We start from the raw sequence: 11,023 nt of genomic DNA, 5'->3' as shown, positions 1-11,023 counted from the left end.
ACAACATTGAGATACCACCTCACACCAGTTAGAATGGCTAGAATCAAGAACTCTAATAACAACAGATGCTGGAGGAGATGTGGACAGAAGGGAACCGTACTGCATTGTTGGTGGGAGTGTAAACTTGTTCAACCACTTTGGAAAGCAGTTGGAGGTTTTTCAAAAAACCCCACATAGAGCTCCCCTATGACCCAGCAATCCCACTTTTGGAAATTTACCCAAATGATCCTTGTTTATACTTTTAATTCAAGTCTTCTATATATGTGTGTGTGTATATATATATATATATATATATATATATATATATATATATATATATATATGTATATCTTCTTCCATTGTGTGTGCATTGTTTTGTTGTTGTTGATGTTGTTTGCTTACTAATTGTATTATTTTCTGTGAAGAGGCATTTTAACCTGATGTAATCCTACTTGTTAACTCCTTTTCCTATTTTATGAGTCCCTGGAATGTTATTCAGGAAGTTTCTGCATATGTCAGTAAGTTCCAATGTTTTCATTATTTTTTTTCCCATAGTATTTTCAGGAATTACACTTATTTTTAGATCCACATTAAATTGATATTGTACTAATAGCAATTTAGTTTCAGTCATATGAAAATGGGCATCCAGTTTACTTGGCACAATTTGTTGAAGAAGCACTGTTTCTCCAACATATATTTGTCTTTTTTGTAAAATACTAGATGGCTGTAGGTATGTGGGTTGATTTCTCTGTCTTTAATCTCTTCAATTAGTTTTCCAGTCTTTCATTGCACAAAAACAAACAAACAAGAAAAACCTCACAATTATTTGTTACTATGGATCTGTACTATAAATCTAGAATTGTGAACTTCAATCATTGCTTATTTTGCTCAGAATTGCTTTGTCTGTTTGTTCTATCCTTTTTGTACTGCTCTGTGCATTTTTAATTTATTTTTCAATTTATGAGAAATTTCTCAATCTTTCTCATGCCTAATTTTATTTATATGGATGGTTTTTACTTTTGATTAGATTAGCCAAAGATTTGTTAATATATTTTTCCAACGAATCGCATTTTGTTTTATGGAATCTTTGTGTGTGTGTGTGTGTGTGTGTGTGTGCTTGTGTGTGAGTATGCTTTTATTTGGCTTTTGCTCAAACCTGGGATTCTACACCTCTACTTAAATTTAGCCCAATCTTTATGACTTCTTTCTGCCTATTTGTTTGGGTTTGGCTTGCTATTATATTTTTAAGAGTTTGAAATTCTTTATTAGTGTATTCATTCAAAATCTATTTTTCATAACTATGGTTAATACACGTACACAACATCTCTTCTGTCTCTTGCAGCTATTAGTATTTTTGTTTATTCTCTGTGCTTGAATTTCCCTTTTTTCTTTCTTTTCTTCTTTTTTTTATTTTAGGCTGAGTAACATTGGCTAACTCAGAAGATGCTCAGAAAAACAAGAAGTACTTTGTCAAGTTGTCAGCTAATTTCCATTAGAAATGATTTTATGTGTAAATGTGTCCCCTGTATGGCCCAGTACACACCTCTATTTTCTTTAAATTTTTTATTTCAAAAATCTAAGATTATTTTTAGCTCACAAACTTAAATAACAAATCCTAAGTATTTTGTTCCTGCATTAGGGAACTCCTTTCAGGTGATTGAATTTTTTTTTATTTTTTTAATTCTTATTTTTATTTTTTTTTAATTGTGAAAATACCGTACAGAGGGCTTACAATTACATGGACAAGATAATGAGTACATTTCTTATCAAGCATTGTTGTCTCCTCCTTTGTTTCGCCTTCCCATCCCTTCCATACTGCCTTCCATACCCCCAACACCGCCCCCCACCTGATCCTCCCCACCCCCCACCTGATCCTCCCCACCCCCCATCAATCCTAAAGCTTGAACTCTGTGTCTAGGCACTGCTCCTGAGCTGGTTTTCTCTAGGCTAGTGTTCTACTAGCTTTACTTCTGGCTTTTTGGTGATTAATTGGAGATAACAGTCATATGGATTTTTCTGTTGGCTTTGAACCACAATCCTCAGATCTCAGCCTGCTGAGTAGCTAGAATTACAAGCAAGAGCCACCAGCACTAAGCTTGAATTATTCTCTTATAACTGCCTTTACTTTGTTTCAAAGTTGTTAGTTTGATTTTCTCTATTTTGATTGGATTCTAGGGTATTTTCCCCCCTTTTATGGCTTTTATCACCCACTTGTCATTCTGTAGACTCCATGTGTTTGAATATATTCTGAGGTTACTTTTTCTGCTACTCTCTAATTTTATTCCACTATGTTCTGACTGGATATGAAGGTTATTTTTGCTGAGACTGGCTTTTTGACCTAGAATACGTACTATTTTGGAGGATGTTTTGTGTGGCACTGATATGGATGTATTTTATTTGGCTGATGGACAAGAAATTCTATAGATTCCTGGTAGGTTTAATGTGTCTGTGGTGTGGATTAAATCTGAAGTTTTATTACTGAGTTTTGCATGGATGATTGAGCAATTGGTGAGAATAGGGTTTGGAAATCTCTATCAATATGATGTGATCTATGTGTGATGGAAGTCCAATAATGCTGGTTTAAAAAAAGTTGTGCCATTGTATTTGTTACATACATCTTAAGAATTGTAACTTTTTCTTGGTGAAGTATACCCTTTATTGATATGAAATTACCTTCATCTTCTATGATTAATTTTGATTTGAAAAGTAATTTGTTTAATATGAATACTGATACTCTTGTCTGCTTTGGGATACATTTGCTTGGAAGATTTTTTTTTTTGCCAGTCCTGGGACTTGAACTCTGGGCCTGGGAGATGTCTCTGAGCTTCTTTTGCTCAAGGTGAGCACATCACCACTTGAGATAAGGAGCCACTTCTGGCTTTCTTGAGTAGTTTATTGGAGAAAAGATTCTCATGAAGTTTTCTGACGGGGTTGGCTAAGAACCATGATTCTCAGGTCTCCACCTGTTGAGTGGAGGCACCAGCACCCAGCTGGAAGACTTTTTTTCTTGACTTATTGTCTTTTAATTGAGAAATAAGTGAACTTCCATTTAAGTGTTGGAATTTAGAAGTTTGAGGAAGTTCCTGTCATTTCCCCTCCAAATTTATTTATTTCTGTTCTTCCTAGACTTATCTACTTCTTGAACAAGATACATTTTATCCATATGTTCCTATTTATAATAATATTTTGTATAACCATTTATTTAAGTATTTTTATAGTGCTGGTTTTGTGATTATAAAGTGCTTCAGTTTTGTTTATCGTGGAATACTTTATTTGCCCATCAGTTATAAATGAAAGCTTTGCTGGGTAGAGTGCTCTCTGTGGGTAGTTATTTACAATTTCTGCATGAAATATATTGTTCCAAACCTGTATTGATTTTATGGTTTCTGCTGGGAAATCTGCTGTTTTTCTGATAGGTTTCCCATGTAATATGCCTTTTCTTTCTTACAGTTTTAAGTAGTATTTCTTTTGTTCTCTGTGCTTAAAGAAATTTTCTAACTCAAAAGCTTTTGTGGTATGAGATGAGAATGCTTCATGAATGTATACAACTGACTCATCTGTGCTCATGGATTCTATACTTCCCTGTGTCCAATTTTTATTTCAATATCATATGTTTACTAATTATAGCTATCTCTCCTGAAACATATGCAAGATACATGTTGTAAGAATAGATAGGAAAACAATATAGAGGGGATTTTTCTTCCCTTCAGCCCAATTTTTTGGAAGAGGTCAACGTCATTCATACCATTCCAAATATTTAAAGGGAGACTAGCTGACTACAGACCATTTTTTCCCACTCTTTTCTCTCAAATATAGCACACACGATATCCTACACTATTCAGGGTTCTGCTAATTCAAAGCCCTCTTTCACTTCTATATACAATTGTTTCCTGTATGTTAAACAACTCTTCAATGCCCTTCCCAATATATTGCAACTTAGATATTCTCTAAATCAAGAAAAATATTTCTGGGTTGGGAATTCATGGTTCAAGCCTATAATTCTTATTAGTCAAGAGGCTGAAATGTGTATATCATAATTTGAAGTTAGAATAGGCAGATAGTGTTTAAGAATCTAACTTTACTTAACCAGCACAAAAGCCAGACTGGAGCTGTGACTCAAGAAATGCACAACCAAACATGAATAAAATAAGCTTAATGAGAAAATAATGTATGTCACAAATATATTATACAAAATACAAATGCAATATGATATATAATATTCCTAATGTATTTTATATTCATGGTATATACTATGTAGTGCATAATTTATAGGATATTATATATTATATTAATATACAATAATTATTATAATAAAATATAATATATGTCATATTACATTATACATATATATAATGTATAATATACTATATGATATAATATATTATGCATGTAATATATAGCATGTATTATACATTATATTATATATTATACTGTATATTATACATTATATGTTATACATTACATATGATATATATGATATATGATATAACATATAATATTTATTATAACATTTATATAATGTAATATACACATATATAAAATATGTATTATAATGTGTATGAATCATATATGCCTATAAACATATATAATGTAAAATAATATATAACATATATTATATCTGTATATAATATATGTAACATATATATTAAATTATAATATAATATATATTCTTATATGTATCCATATCTATTATCTATCATCTATATTTCTATCTATTTATCTAATTTAATTCTCAATTCCAGAGAGTTGTTAGTTTCCTTTCCTGTGTACTTTAAGACTATCAGTTCCTCTACTGTTTATAATTTTGTCTTCTGTTTATAATATACTTACAAAATATTCTTTCCTTTCTTATCTAGATATTCTCTTGTCCTTCCCATTAAAATGTAAAAAATATGCAGATACAGAATTTTTTATAATCATTATCAATGAAATCATTTCTGAAATAAAATTGTGTTAATATTTCAGTGTCACCTGGTTCCAATTAACATGACTTCATTGTATGAGGAGTGAATAATCTTATAAAATGTATTTAAGATCTTGAAACTCTTGAGAAAGATTAGGCAAGTGTCTTGACTCAAACCTGCCTCCATATTATAATCAACAGCAAGTCTTACAAAATACTAGCATAAATATTCCTATCCACAAAATTGTTTGAAGTCCAATCTGAGCAACAGAGCCTTGTAAATTCCCTAGTGTATTTTAATTTCAGAGATCTTTTGGGGAAATATTACAGTAGACATAAGTAGAAGGTACATGACTCTTTAGATGATTAAATTAATAAATAATGCATATTTTAATTGAAGTTCTGAAAAAAATGTATCCATATAGGTACAGTTGAGTGATGTCAGTATGTCAGTGTTTTTAAACAGTCAAATTACCTTCCAGATCAATGAGAACTCAATAACAAAAAAGAGGAATTTTTTTGTTGATTTTGTTTACAGTATTGTTTAATTTTTGTTTGTTGTGTTTATTGCTCAATATCTATTGTACCAAACTACCAGTTCACTTAAATCTAGCAGGTTTAACTACTTGTGAGTTTTATGAAATTGTTCTATAGTGAAACCGAAGTCACTTAATACTTGAGGGACTTTTCTACTCTAATTTAGCTTATTTTTGTTAAGCTTAAACAACTTCAATTTGATGAATAAGTCCTGTTCCATTTTATGTGTTATTAACATATTATTTCTATGGATTTATAACCAATTGAGATAAATGAATACACTCTTAATAAAATTTACATAGGGCAAATGCAAATACCATTCCCTAGAGCAGATTAAAGTTGCATGCAATAAAATAAATTTCCTATGCAATATGAATAAATATATTAATTCACTTATTATTTATTTAGTAAAATACAATTTATCACTTGTAACAACTATACTATTAAGTGGATATTTAGTGTCAGAAAAACAAATTTAAATAGCGCTTGGTCCTTGCTTAACATAGGTAAAAGCTAAATAATTTAGGAATTAAAACTCAATGTAATGAAAACTATAAAGGAAGAAGATGTGTACTAACTAGGCTACTATGCCTACAGGAGATTATAATGAAATAATATAGTGAGCATGATGATAATTTAGGAAGTTTGAATCCCTCCTTCCCCAGTGAACACACCAGTTTAACAACAAATCTATCAAAATATTCCTTTTGTGAAACCTCCAGGAACTAAGTGATAAGGCATGCTGTGTGAGTGTGAAACCACCCATATCAATACCTCTAGGGAAAGGTAACACACTTTTTGCCACAATTCTTTTCTTTGGCACAGCATAATATAGTCAGAAGAAATGCTCTAGTTGGTTATTTCTCTATATGAATCCAACTTTGCTAAACATACCCAGAGAACCATTTTTTGTTTCATTTGTATTTCACTGCTAATATGATGGAGCCAAATCTAATTTCCCTGAGACAGTGAAAATGATATACAGTGCTTGAGTTGGCCATCCCCACTAGCTACTTGGCTCAAGGAGGCCTGCACCTGGCTCAGAAGTGATTTAAAAATAAACCCATTTTACCAGAAGCCTGTGACTCACTCCTGTAATCCTAGCTACTCAAGAGGCTGAGATCTGGGGATCAAGGTTTGAAGCCAGCCAAAGCAGGAAAGTCATAAACTATGGCTCAAATGATAGAATGCTAGCCATGGACAAAAAACAAAAAACAAACAACAACAACAACAACAACAAAAAAAAAACCTCAGGGCCCGGACCATGAGTTCAAGCCTCAGGATCTACACACCCACAAAATAAATGGATGGATTCATGGAAGGATGGATGGATGGATGAATAAAGCAAGTTCTCAATTTCTCTCTGATGGAGAGTGGTGGGCAGTTAAACCATATGTCTGATACCTCAACTTTTCTGGGCTGGGGATTGATGTCTACCTAGCACCTAACATATCTCTAATTACTAACATAAACCAGATGGCTGGGATTGTGCAAAGAGAGATGATTTTGTTTCCTTTTCTTGTTATTTTAATGCATTTTATTGTATTTCATTTTTTGAGACAGAGTTTCTGATACATAGTTCAAGCTAGATGTAAACTCTTTATCTTTCTTTTTCAGTGTCTCCAGTGCTGGTAATAAAAGTATGTATCAATATGAAATGGTTATTTGATGTAACCAGAAACTAGTTGTTATAGCCTTTCCCTTGGATTAGCAAATAGCAGATAGGCAAAAATGTCCCCAGATCTTAACATCACCACAAAACAGAATTGGAACATAAAATAATCTAACTTTTCTGTAGCCTGTCTGGGATTTTGGCTTCTGTCACAGTTGTGATACTCAGTACACTAGATACCTGGAATCACCAACACATAAAGCCATATGGACCAATCTGATGGCTGAAGATGCCACCAGAATCTCTGCCCTGGCTAGCTAGCCTATAAAGCTGGAGAAAATTGGCTGTTTTGTCTGATGCTTATATACTAACACAGAGTCACGGAAAACTTGTTCCAAAAATATTAGGCAGATAAATCTCAAAAATACTGATTTGAATAAAGTAGTGCTATGTGATTTACCTTATAGAGAATTCACATAAATCATCATAAAATATTTATCAAGGTCACTTGAAAAATACATTAATAACTGACACTTCAACAGAAAAATATTTTAAAACATAAAAATATACAATTGAATTGATGAACAAAAGTGAGGTTAATACAGGAGAGATTCACCACAGAGTGGATTATGCAGAAGTTAGAGTCAGCAAAGAAAGTACTGGAAATTATTCAGTGAGAGGAACAAAATCACTTAAAGAATGTGTTATATATATTGTATAAGTGTTAGTAAAACGAAAAAAATAATATTTTTTCATTCAGAATAAGATGGAGCTGTAAATCTACAGACTTTTTCAGAATATGAAAAATGCACATATTTACTTTTTGAAAAAAAATCTGGGGTCACTATAAGCTTGATCTCAGGGGATACGATCTGTTTCTTAGCTCTTTAAATCAAAGGTGGTTCACTACCAGTTTATCCACAGCTCCACTCCTGGATTTTTGCTGGTTTATTGGAGGTAATAGTCAATCAGACTTTCTTGCCTAGCCTGGCCTTGAACTGTGATATCCTCAGATCTCAACCTTGATAGGATTAGGGGTGTAAACCACCAGCACCTAGTAATACTTTTAAACTTTAAACATCACACTTTGGAACAATTAATGGGTAAAATAAGAAATGAAAATAGTTTGGATGCTTTTGCTAACTGTTGGAGCTCAATTTGTAATCTGCCAGCCATGCTTTTTGCTGATAACTAAGATGGAGTCTTACAGATTCTTCCACCAGGCCTGCCATCAAACCATGATTCACCAGGCTGAGGATTACAGGCTCATATGACATAATTTTTTTATACAAAAAGAAACACTAACAATTCCATTATTAGAAAATTAAATAAATGAATTCAAATCTTTTAATTGATTAAGTTTCAGAATGGACATAAAAGTAATTAAATTTCTATCCTCTAATAAAAAGTATCTGAGGAAAAAATAAGGAAAATAATACCTTTATGAAAGCAACAATATTATTTCGAAATAACTTTACATGAAGAGGTGAAAGACTTAGACTGTGAAAACTAAAACACTGATGAAAGAAATTGAAGATCTAAACAAAAGGAAAGACAAGCTCAGTTCCTAAGTGAGAAGACATGTCTTGCTAAAGTAGCTGTGCAATTTAATAATTCTATAAACAATGCAATGCTGTTCTGAGCAAAATGAAGCTCAAGGAAAGCTCCCAGGTCCTGAGTTCAAGCCCAAGATTGCCACACACACACACAAAAACACAAAGGCATTTTCATAGAAATAAGAAAATCAGTAATGAAATTCATATGAAACCCTACAAAGACAGACATACATACAGACACACCCACATAAGCTTGAGCAGCCGTACTACAACAAGAAAGAATGGTTCAGGAAGTATACTTTCTGATTTGAAGATCCACCATAGGCTTTAGGTAGCTGTGTAAATTAGTTCAAACACTATGGGAAGCAACATAGAGTTTCTTCTAAAAACGAATAGAACCTTGTATGATCCAGTGACAACAAGCTTGAATATATGTCTGAAGCAATATAAATCAGGTTACAATAGATCGTTGCATGCTCATCTTTATTGCAACACTACTCACAATACACAAGCTATGGAATATGCTTACAAATGGATAAAGAAAATGTGGTATATAGTCATATCTCTCTCCATATCTGTGTACCTATGTCTCTATCAATCTGTCTCCCTATCTATCTATCTGTCATAAAGAAGAATGCATGTCTGAGACAAGCAGAAAGAGTCAGATAAGTTAATGTTAGGTGAAATGAACCCCAAGTTAAGGACTCAAATGGTTCTTCTTTCTTGCTATTGTTTCTAACATATTTATAAGATGATTTCTTTGTTGCTTTGTATGTACCTCCCCCATGGTATAACCCCTGTTCTCACTGTATTTGATGTTGGCATAATTTGGGGAGGGGAAGGGAAAAAACAAATTGTTTAAATAGGGATACAGGTGGACCCATTGCAACAATGAGATGTACAAGATATTATGTCAAAAAATGAACTTTACAACTTTGGCTGGGGAGAAGGGGTGAGGGGAAATGGGAGGGCTGGGATGGTAAGGGGAAACAAAGGAAGAGGCAACAATGCTTGATAAGAAATGTAGTCATTACCTTGCTCATGTAATTGTAACACCTTGTCACAATAAAAATAATTTAAAAATAAGAAGAATGCAATTATGGGTTTTGTAGGAAAATCGTAGGCTTGGATTATAACAACAAATTTTGCATGTTTTTTTCCGTATGAAGAATTGAGATTTCATATGATAGAAAGATAGGCAGAGATATATACAGAGAGACATATGCATATATATATATATATATGTATCTATATATATAGGAAATCATAAGTAAACACGGAACTGTCTTGAGGTTATGAAGAGGAAATGAAAAAGGAAAATCATACTATATCTGAATAGGAAAGAAGTCTTGTATTTGTGTGGCAGAGAATGCTGTGAAATATAACAGTGACTCTCACCTATAATCCTAGTGAATCAGGAGACTAAGCTCCAGAAGACCGTGGTTCCAAGTCAGCCTCAGTAGAAAAGTCCATGAGACTTTTTTTTTTTTTTGGTCGGTCGTGGGGCTTGAACTCTGGGCCTGGGGGCTGTCCCTCAGCTCTTCAGCTCAAGGCAAGCACTCTACCACTTGAGCTACAGCGCCACTTCCAGTTTTCTGGTGGTTTATTGGAGATAGGAGTCTCACGGTCTCTCCTGCCTGGGCTGGCTTTGAACCGCGATCCTCAGATCTCAGCCTCCTGAGTAGTTAGGATTACAGGCGTGAGCCACCAGCGCCCGGCCATGAGACTTTTCTTTAAAAAAAAAAAAAGTAACTAACAACGGAGCATTTGTGGCTTATCTCTGTAATCCTAGCTACTCAGGAGGCTGAGATCAAAGGATCTCGGTTCAAAGCCAGCCCAGCCAGGAATCTCTGTGAGACTCTTATCTCCAATAAACTACTCAGAAAACAGAAGTGGTGCTGTGCAAGTGGTAGAGGGCTCGTCTTGAGCTGAAGAGCTGAGGGACAGTGTTCAGGCCCAGAGTTGAAGCCTCGTGACCAACCAAAGGGGAAAAAAAAAAACCTAGCAAAAGTGATTCAAGTGATAGAGCACCAGCTGAGTAACCAAACCATGCAAGCTAGCAGCTCTGTATTAAAACCCTGGGGGCTGGCCAAAAAAGGAAAAAAATAATGACAGTAATTAAAGCTCTGTGATAATTTTTTAAAATAGTTTTTATTGTAAAGATACTGTACAGAGGGGTTACAAGTACATGAGTAAGGTAATGAGTACATTTCTGATCAAGCATTGGTTACCCTTCCTTTGTTTTTCTCCTACCATCCCTTCCCTCCCCGCTCCCAACTTCTCTCTCCCCGCCCCTACCCCCAGTTGTAAAGTTTGTTTTCAACATAGTGTCATTGTTACAATGGGTCAACCTGCATCCTTGTTTCAGCATTTTGCTATTTCCCTTCCCCTCCCCAAATTAGAACAACGTATATACAAGATGCAGATACCACATAT

This window comes from Dipodomys ordii, unplaced genomic scaffold (assembly GCF_000151885.1).
Source record: "Dipodomys ordii isolate 6190 unplaced genomic scaffold, Dord_2.0 Scaffold234, whole genome shotgun sequence".
Taxonomy (NCBI): Eukaryota; Metazoa; Chordata; class Mammalia; order Rodentia; family Heteromyidae; genus Dipodomys; species Dipodomys ordii.
Note: the sequence above shows the minus strand (reverse complement) of the source record.